At 38.5% G+C, this 10,853-nt stretch overlaps 1 pseudogene; it reads right to left on the bottom strand.

Moving 5' to 3' along the window:
- Positions 1–866: 866 nt before the first annotated feature.
- Positions 867–9,890, bottom strand: LOC128361811 (mast cell protease 1A-like; annotated as a pseudogene).
- Between the last annotated feature and the right edge of the window lie 963 nt (positions 9,891–10,853).

The raw sequence follows: 10,853 nt of genomic DNA, 5'->3' as shown, positions 1-10,853 counted from the left end.
TTGTGTTGTATAGTCTTCAAATGAAATTTAAACAAAGTGGTGATCCAGCCATTATCATGCATTTAATACAGAATTATTTTGCACAAATCTATTCTGTATCCTTTCTGTACTAGTCATCCAATTCCTTTTCATTTGCATGTTTATTCTCTTGAATATTGTTCATGTTGGACTGATTTGCTTTACCTGCTCTCATTTTTTGTGGATATTGCATAACTACCACATCATTTAAACTTTTGCTGGTTAAGCTTTATATGTGACACAGATACAATTATGTTCTTTGAGTTGGATCTACGTGACTCTAATATGATGTGAAAAATTAACCACAGAAACCACAGTTTCCATTTGCAGCTGTGAGCATCGGTGTTCTCACACTCACCATTATGAAAGTAAAAGTGTTGCAATTAGATTTCAATTATTAATTGTTAATATTTTCATTAGTTTATCATTATTTCACAGCTAGCACAGGAGCATTGTTATACCTGTGAATTTTTGATTTGATGCAAATATTCTGTATATAACTTGTTTGATTTGTGTTGGACTCTTTTTAGGTGCAGGCTGTGAGTTCTGAATCTGTGAACCTCATGCAGCCATAGGAAAATGAGAAAAGAGAGCATTCAGAAATTCATATGAAAATGCTGCAGTGTATACATCATGTTTAAACAAGTGAACTTCCTTAAACTTACTGTGATGTGTTGATGATGGTTTTGTGAATGTTTTCCTGGATAAAGAAGTTTTGAATTTATGTCTAATAATGAAAGATGTCACAGTTTGAATTAATATTTTATTTGGTCAAATAGCAAATATGACAAAGTGAGTTACACAAAGCAATACAGCCACAATACCATCAAATGTAATACATCCACAATTCAAACACAATTGTGAATCCAATCCTTTTTCTTGAGTATCTTGTTGATCCAGGGAATAAACTGTGATATGTCTGTATAAATGTTGGGTATTATTATTGAAAGAAACAACACCAACTGCAAGCTTCCCATTGCACACCAGAGGGCCACCAGAATCACCCTGCAAGCATTTGCAATTTTTAAAAACCAGAATACAGCTGGCAATTTGTATGAACACACAGAAAACATACCTGATAAAATCCTTTCTTTGTCTTATATCCACCTGCACAGATAACCTTGGCAGGAAGTTGAATCCACACCCTCAGACACTCTTCCTGGTTAATGATAGGAACATTCACCACTTGTAGCTCATCAACAGGTTGACCAGCAGTTCTTGTGTAACCCCATCCTGCTACACTGCACATTTTGTTTTCTTTTAGGTTCATACGATGACTTTAATGAAGCTTTATTGGCTTAATAGTTTTTTTTTGCAAAGGCTAGCTTTCCTAGACAGCTACAGATACATGAGATAAGTAAATGGAAGTTAAGCACTAACAGCATCTTATTTTATCACATAGTCTTTTTCTCCATCAGACTTCAAGTTATCAAATAATAATTATACATAATGTATAACTTTATAATGTTACATACAGTATATTCCACGGAAATAACATTTTGCATTGTGGATTTTAACATTATATTACCTTGGACTATTTGGTTGAATAGATACTTACTTTGAGGAGCATGATGTCATTCCCTGATGTTAAATTAACATAATTTGGATGTTTGCATTTCTTTACACTGTATCTCATCATGTCATTATTAATCTTCTTGAGATTGCGGGTGCCAAGAACAACACTCAAAGGATATCTGAATAAATAATGCTTGAGAAATTGACAGAATAGTCAGTTTTATTTAAATGATATATATTGCTTGAAGAGGAAAGGTCACTCACGGGTTATCACAGTGTGCTGCAGTAACCACAAAGTCTTCACTGATGAGGATAGGGTTGCCAACTTTCTCACCTCCAAATGAGGGACACTTTGTTCTGGGTGCGGGCAGGTACCAGTGCTGGCCCGAGAGCGCACATGTGCACCCAGCAGGTGGCCCACAGTAATTCCAATGTGTCGTTAGTCATACCATAAACCTACTGATTTCAGTGTATGATTTCACTCCCAAGTCCTGAAATGATAAAAATGAAATGAAAACGAATCAATGTCCTATTTGAGGACTAGAGAAAAACAATGAGACTTTGTAATCTCACCACGTCCGAGACATGTCAGAACATGAATAAGCAGAAAGTTGTGCAGACCATGCATCGTGCTGGCAGGAAACTCAACCTGTCATCTCGGGGGTCTCAGATAGACGTTTCTTATATACCATTTTGCCTTGTGGGCAATTCTGTGGTTTTCATACTCATACTTCACCCTGACTCACATCCTTCCTTTGTCAGCACAACTTTATTCCTGTTGTAACGAGGAGTCAAGATGCAATACTTCCATTGATACAGGCAATAGCAACTGCTTGATAGATGAGTACAATCTGTCACATGAATCTATTCACTCTGTTCTTTCTTTAAGTTAAATAACAATTTCTATTTTTTCCTTTTGTGCCTTGCACTTCAAGTATCTTTCAGTCTCTCTGCTTTGTTCATTCTGTACTTTTTGGGACTTGGAAGTGAAGAAAATAGATGCACAGTCAAGGGTCATCGCTGTGGATACACTTAATGGCTGTGACAATTGAGAGGTTTACTTCTGGTGTCTCAAAGTCACAATTGTGAAACTATTTTAATGCTCTTGTTACATTTCTTTGACAATTTGATAGCAATCTAAAGAAGCATTTTTAACTTATGCTGTAGGTTTTATGTAACTCTGTTCACCTGAACACAAAACCTATAATACATGCAAACAAGCACACACATATGCAAATAATTTGTCAAGGTTTGCATGTTTTATAGATGATAATTATAGATATATTCTGCACTATTACAGCATAACATGTCTGTCACATTAGGTTTTCTCAAAGCATGAGTCTGTCACCTAAGAAGTAGTCTTGAACAGATAGCCCACATCAGAGCACAAGAGTTAGACCGAAGAGTGTTTTAGTTTCTCATTCTCAGAAGACACGGGTATTCTCTTAATTTTGTGGATAGCATGTAGCCACATCAAATGAACAAGCACAATAATATTCTTTGGTGTGGATATACATGAAAACCACAGTTTTCAGCTGCAGATGTGAGCATGGATAGTTCCCACAGTCACAGTTATGAAACCAACCACGTATTCAAATTTAAATTATTTAAATTATTTGAGCATTACTCCACAGCTAGCAGTCAAAAGGAGCATCATTTTATAATCCAGAATTAAATTCTTTAAGTGAAATGTCATAATGTGTTTGAATGGGGTTGCTGCTGGTTTTATACAAACGTTCTGTGCACTCGTTGGATTTGTGTTGGACTCAGTGGAGCCTTTTATGTGCAGGTTGTGAGGTCAGAATCTGTGCATGCAGTGATAGAGAAGTCAGTAAAGGGAGGAAAGCATGCTAAGATTGAGAAATACCAGCACTGTCTGTCTCCTCCTCCTCTGTGTCTGTGTGAATGTTGTCTTTTATAAATAAAAATGCATTTGTGTCTGCTAATGAAACATATAACAATTTGAATTGAGATTTAATTTTGCAGGACAGTGTTTCTGCAGGGTGCTGAGCCAGCGGGATAGTAACACAAAGAGGGACTTTTGCATTAAAAGCCAAATGAAAGATGCCCTTCACTTGACTTGGTTTAACCAGACCCTTGAAGCCTTGTACAAGTTTTGGCATTTGAATAGGGCCTACCATTACATAGCTCAACTACTTGCTATGTTTGCTTTTGTTACTTTGGTTAGTACCTCATGATATCCAGCAGAGTGGGACAGAGTTCAACACAAGTGTTTTAATATTGCTCTGATTTTTGACCATTAGAGGGTGCTGCTTCTCCATAAATGCAAATCTAATGTAAAGTCAGGAACCGGGCTGTAAGGGGTATTCCTAACAGTAGTTGTGTGCCTTCTATAGTGAGTAGGCTGCATTCGGATCATTGCCTTCATCATAAGCAAAACAATAAGCATGTCTTCCTGCTAATACAAGGGTACATGTCTTACAGTCTGTGATGTTGAGGTTGAACCTTGAACAACAGGAAAAATATTAATACTGTATGTTAATACACTACTATAGCATGAACTGTGAGCTAAGGGTTCTCAGAGATTACCTGTATGAATAACAGCCATCACTAAACATAAACATCATACAGGTTGTTTTTTTAATTCAGAGTTGCCATGATTTGAGAGGAAGTTTGTTCCACCACAAGCTCAGTTGGAGTGGATGCAGCATCCATTTAGTTCTCTCTACTACGTATAACATGATGACAGACTTTGACTTAGGAAACTGACACATGCTTGTCATGCTTGTTGTCTGATATAACCCAAAGGTTTTAATCCAATAAAAACGTTCTCACCTGTTTTATTTCAAACCTTATTACAGGAAAAAGAAAACAGATTTTGACATTCACCTGTTAATCCTTGTACTGAGAGAAACTGCAGTGCTGAAGAAATCACACCATGCACACAGTGACAAAACACAGAGTCTGTCTGGCTTCACTGGCATGAAGAATTACTTCACACAGCAGGGCTTGAGGGGCAGGGTGGATAGGTTTTACTCAAACTTTGCATGAAGCGGCCCTGACTTTGGTCTTTTCCAGTCACTAACAGCCAAAGACAACCTCATGATGTTGACTGGGACATTGGCCAATATGTGGCCAGGCTGTCTCAGCTAGCCAAACTATATAGGGGATGGTCTGTGCACCTTTAGGCTGCCAACACCTTTTCAGTGATCTGCTTCTTATAGTCGTAGATATTTTATAGTCTTTATCCTTTGATTGCTTGTATAGATTTTGATTATATTTCTATATTTTGATGGTTTACTAGTCCCAGGAGTGTGTAACCTTTGTACTCTCCAGTCCCACACAGCACTGGTCACAGTGGTGTAGTATGGCTTGCTAGCCTGATCGATATATTTGATTTACAGTATGTCTCTACAGGGCATTTGCAAGTCTGCTCTCCATCCTGTATTGTCTCAGTTACATATAGACACAAAATACCTGTTCTTGTCGAATCAGCATCACAGCCACTAGTCAAAGCTACATATAAAGAGATATATGTATGTTTGGTCTGTGATGCCCACACTTCATACTTACATAGCTTCATACTTAACTTAGACAAGAGCAGTAAGAAAAGAGTAAAAGCACAGCAACCAAACACTGTTTCTTTTATCACTATGGACAAATAAGAACTGGGACCTAATTGTGCTCAAGCTGAATGCAGCCACATAAGTTACAGTTAACACATATTCACCAGTTTGCTGTTCAGAGATTTGCCAAAATCTAATATATTCTGTGAGAAAATGAAGTCAGGTTTACCAAAGTACCACAAAGTAGTCTTGCAGCACAGTTTTCAATCCCATCTTCATTCTTTCTAACGATCTTCACCAGGTACTGGTAGATGCTGCAAAGACAGCTCGCCCATAGCACCTCTCTTTTGACCGTGGTTGTATCATGGCTCTGGTGGTCGCTTCCTCCTCTTATCTGACTCTTTTTTTTTCAAACACATTTTGGATTGAGCTCTTCTGTCCACCTGAAGCTGAAAGAAACTCAGACTGTTTCACATCATCTGGAGGACTTTTACAGTTGGATGAAGGACATTAGATAGAAATTTTAATACAGGGAAGTTTAAGGAAAGTGTAACGTTAGTTTAACATTTATATAGGACTGGTGCCAGAATAGACTTATAAGAGTCCAATTTCGCATTCACCTTCATATATATAGGTACTTGAAAAACAGTGAAGTCATCCTTTAAGGCCCCCTTACATTTTGGGCTGTCTGATATGAATGTTTACAATTGGAAGAGAAACATGGTAAAATCTTGGGGTTTTGGATTAACAGACAAAATTCTGACAGTAGCAGAAATTACGATGTGATTGCTGCCAATTTGACATTTCATAAGTGATTTTTTGTTTGTTTGGGGGTTTTTTTGGTGGTGGTGGTGGTGGGGGGGGTTATTTGGGGGGGAAGCACTCAATCTACTTAATATGCCCATGGCACACAAAAACCAATGATGGAGGGGAAACAATATGAAGTAATGTGTCTTTACTGCATTTCTAAAACATACAGTACATGTGGTGTAAATGGATGATGCAGGGTGATAATGTACCTCTGCCTTCAGATACTTTTTCTGTTTACCTTGCAGTGACTCAGTCAGCATGTATTCAGTGTACAAACTGACATGCCTCAAATTGATATCATGTAGTCTGACAAATATTATGACCAAGATTTTATCATAAGCGTCTGGCACAATGTGACATGCAAATTTATACAGACATTGTTATCACACTGCCTAAATGCACCTTTATTCTCAGCAAGAAAATGAATATGCTAATTTTTGGTTTCTTTAAATAGCCCTCCTTTGGACTGAATTTAATCTTGGAACCAGAATCTGAAGATTTACTATATGTCTCCACACATCCACACATTATAAATGTGTCCTTCCCCTTTAAAATTTAAACAGCAGGCAATTATTATTTTCTTCCACGGTACATCTTGCAGTCATAATAGTATTTCCTGTTTATACACCCATATTAGAAAACAAGTTGTTTACTTCCCTTCTTCTTTTTCTCTCATCCATTCAGATTCACACAATCATCTTTCCATCCATCTTTCACCTTGTCCCCCAGTGTCTGGCACGACTGCAGGCATCCAGAGAATGCCTGACATGGGGTTTGGCTGGTCGGCACCACATACCTGCGGCGTGGCATGGCAGGGCTTTAGGGGAAATGTGGCGCATGTGCCACTCAGCAGCTCTGTCTAATGTCCAGTAAGTGCCTTCAGACATGAACACTAATCCACTCAGTGATGAGAAGGCCTCAGTATGATGGCTCTGCAGCAGGCTGCCAAGACTGTCCGTGCACACTCTCGGGTTCAGACAGAGCACATCAGGAACAAACTGTGTGCTTCAAAGGGAATCATTGCTTTAATGAAATTGTGTTTTTTGTTTGCAGGTATTTGACTGTGATGAATCAATTTGTTCATGTTTTCCCTCTCCTTTATGAAAGGTTTATTTACCAAAGGAAACACAAGACAGTTAACTATGTCTCTGCTTTTTCTTTTTGTGTATGTGCTGTGTGAATACACACACACATATGAAATGGCAGACATGGTTACTAAGATGGTGACATGATGTTGTAAAAATGACGTATTGTTTCCCAGCACCCAATACAGTATCCAGGCATGTGAAAAAGAGAGCTTTGGAAGTGTTGGAAAGAAGAGCAAGAATAATAGTTTTTTCCTTGCATCCTTGCAAAAGCTAGACTAAGATGTCAGAGACTGCTTTCTTGCACAGTCACAGTCATACAAGTATTCTCATTTTACAACCTTCTCATCCAAGCAGCAAAGAGTCAGTCAGCTCCCTTTTAAACTGAATTCCTCTTAAATTCCTCTTAAAATAACTTTTAATTGATAAAAAATCATTTTAAAATGTCCTGTTGTTTTAGTTTTATCTGTGCCATTCATCATAATATCTGGATATTTTGTGCATTACTATGCACACATTGTCCTTTTATTATACAGCATGACATATTTGGTATCTCTGGAAGTTTAGTAATCATCGCCCAAATTTAAAATAAAGTTTTAAGAGTTTAAACAAAGCTGCATTAAACGATATACATTTTAATGATGGATGGACATGTTTATCAGGGTAGAAGAAAGTTTGAAACTCAAAATCCAAATTTGAAAGTATACACACACATAAACTCAAATTGTAATATTTAAATGATAACATGATATTGTAAAAATGTTGTATTGTTTCCCATCACCCATTACAGTATCATCTTTGTACCACTTAATGAGAATTAAAACAAAACACTGAACAGTTTCTGTATTCTCATAAATTTGCTTATAAACATAGTGTATACCTAATAAGCATACGCACACATGCACACAAGCTCACAAACTCACATGCACACTCATCCGTTGTCCACTCTTTAGTCCATCTATTCAGCATTATAACTTGGGCTGTTTTTGTAACAAAACAAGGCCTAATCCTAAATTCAGGGAGTTGTGAATGTGCCTCAACAAATGGCAGACAAATGAGAAGGATTAGCGAGGGCCTGTGAAAGAGTGAAAGGTTTGCCATTGATCTATGGTGGTCCTGTTCGCTTTCAGGGCCACTCGGTTTGAAAACCCCACTGAGTAAGAGCATACAGGGCCACTCCAGAGCCCCCTAGGCCACCGAGAGACACACAACAGCCACAATTAGTCTCAGGAGCTGTAATGGCAATTCAATAAGCGCTTTAAAATTGTGCCTTAGTCCGTCTGCCACCCCGCAACCCCTCCCATCCCTCCCATTTTCGTCTACATACATAAGATTGGTATTATGAGTGGTGAGGGGCTCTTTTTTTCTTTCCCACCCACCACAGTTCTTTTCAATCACTGTGAGAGAAAATGACCACACAGGGTTTCAAAGGTTCCAGAGGCTATGGTTTGTTGTCGCTGAAACAGCATGACTTGTGCCCCTGTAGATTTTGGCTAAGGCCCTCAAAATGGGCTTCTATTATTACTTTTTTTTGTCACTCTGCTGCAAATTAATTTTGAAGAATTCAAAGTAACCTTCTCTATAAACACCATTTTTATTGGGTTGTGCATGAAGCATTCATTCATGTTTTCACGGATGTGTGGATGTCGAGAAATGTGCTGTACATTTTTTTTAAAGTTTGCAGATGTTCTCGTCAAATTCAGATTGTGCCTTTGCCGAAACTTAAAGACACGACCCGCTTTGCAACCTACCAGGTGCTAACTATCTGGACACTCATCACACCTAGCATCATTGTCCTCTGCTCACAGCGATCTGATCAAACACAGCCCAAACACCTGTGTTTCTGACATCAACACGTTATTGCAGAGGAGGAGTGGAGGATGTCTTTTGGATGGCTGTCATTTCCATTCTCCAGTGCTCTCTTTGGGACATTCCACGTTGATTTTGCACAGTGTTTAGGTTTTTCCTTTTGCTTCATGATCAAAGGCCAGAGCTTTTGATCAGGACTTCCAAAGGATCCCTCTTGTTTTGCTGGCGAGCGCACTGACAGGACAGTGGTGGAGCAATGATAATTACAGCTCCCATTTGGTGTCCCTGGAACTGGCACCAACAGCCAGTTGCACCCTCAGGCCAAGAAGAAGGGAGAGATTCTTGGACAGTTAAAAGAGGAGAGGAGAAGTAGAAGAGAAGAGTTGGAGGACACTGACAAAGAGGCGAGTCAATCGAGAGAACAGGCAGAAAATGGGATTACTTTGGTGTGCATGTTTTAGTGTGCCAGCGGAGGACTGGATCATACAATCATATATTCAGAGACACCTGTAAAACAAGGAACTTACTTCCTCTTGCATTACTACACAATATTTCCTTACAACAAGAAAGCTAAAAAAAGCTGAAATATACTGTGTATGATACAGTACAATCTGTTTGCTGTACAAAAATTATTTGTAACTAAAATTTTGATGAATATCTTTTACAATTTGAATAAAACCAGAATAAAGACTACAAGAAGTCTCTGCTTTTTAAAATGTAACACCCCCCCCCCCCCCCCAAGGGTGCACAGCTGAATACAAAGACATTTGCATGGCAACAGTAAGCCCAGACCCCCCATACTGATATTTGTGTGCCGCACCCAGACCTTTGGAGTTGAACTACAGTGTGACTTCACACCATTCTGACCAGACATGTACCCCGTCACAGTAATCTCACATTATGACAGGCTGAAAGGTTGGCCTTTATTCACCCCAAACAGCCACTATTCATCCTCGACTCTCCTTTCTGTTCACTGAAAAGACCGAGTGGCCTCCTGTGCCACTGGAGGGCTTGTCTGTGTGTAAATGACCTTGATGCTCCCTTGCATAGTTCATAACCACGGACCTTTCATCAGACACGGGGAGGTCCTCCACATCAACGCCTCTCCCACTGTGAATTTTGTCATGATTACGATGAGGAGGGGGACTGTGTCAGAGAGCTCAGATGGAGATGTTACCAACACTTAATCAGTGTGCCAGAATTGAATGCCATTATCATGTTTCACAATTTTACAGCAAAATGGAAAATAAATAAACAAATGAAGAACAAATCCATGGGCTTGCCAGCATGAGGGATTGGACCATGACTCGATGATTTATCCACATTTTTATTGAAGTTTACCAAACTCAGCATGGACCAAGGCACTCAAATGATTTTACTTTGCTGAAATGTATCTAAGGATGTTTTTTTCTTGAGACTTTGGCCTTATATACAGTACAAACTCCTATTACTGGCCTATAGCTGAAAGCTGTTTATGATAAATGGATCACAAATGTACCATTATCCAGTTAAAATACCATACAAAATGAGCTGTATATGGACTTGAATACAATTACTTTTTTCCCGTCTTTTTTTTTAACAGTAGGACTACAATCCAACACAAAAAGTCAACAATAACAAACATCAACTTCAAACAGTTAAAGAGTACAAAATGTCTTAAATATATTAAATGTTCTATTAGCATCAGCCTTGTGGTCGAGAAAATGTTAGCAAGACTTCAACCATTTACTACTGTGTGTACAAAATTAATGAAGTGACAGTGGGTGTACCTACAGCCTCTATAATGCATTAATTGACTGAAATGAATGTTATTATTATTATTATTATTTCACAACTGAACTAGTGACCAATAATTAGAGAGTAGACGAGACTCCTAATCTAATAGCTGTGGGTTGTTGGATGAGAGAAGCAATCAGACAGAAGCATGCAAAAACATACAAGTAATCTCAGGAAATCCAGCATGTTATCTTTGTTTCTGTTGAGTTCTTGTCTTATATAGACATTTATATACAGACAGAACAGTACATTGTTCAATGAGTCAGTAAGAAATTTGCATCTCATCTCCACAGTTCAGATGCAGGTCAGTGTC

The sequence above is a fragment of the Scomber japonicus genome, chromosome 7 (genome assembly GCF_027409825.1).
Source record: "Scomber japonicus isolate fScoJap1 chromosome 7, fScoJap1.pri, whole genome shotgun sequence".
Lineage (NCBI taxonomy): Eukaryota > Metazoa > Chordata > Actinopteri > Scombriformes > Scombridae > Scomber > Scomber japonicus.
This window is presented reverse-complemented; position numbering and strand designations above follow the sequence as displayed.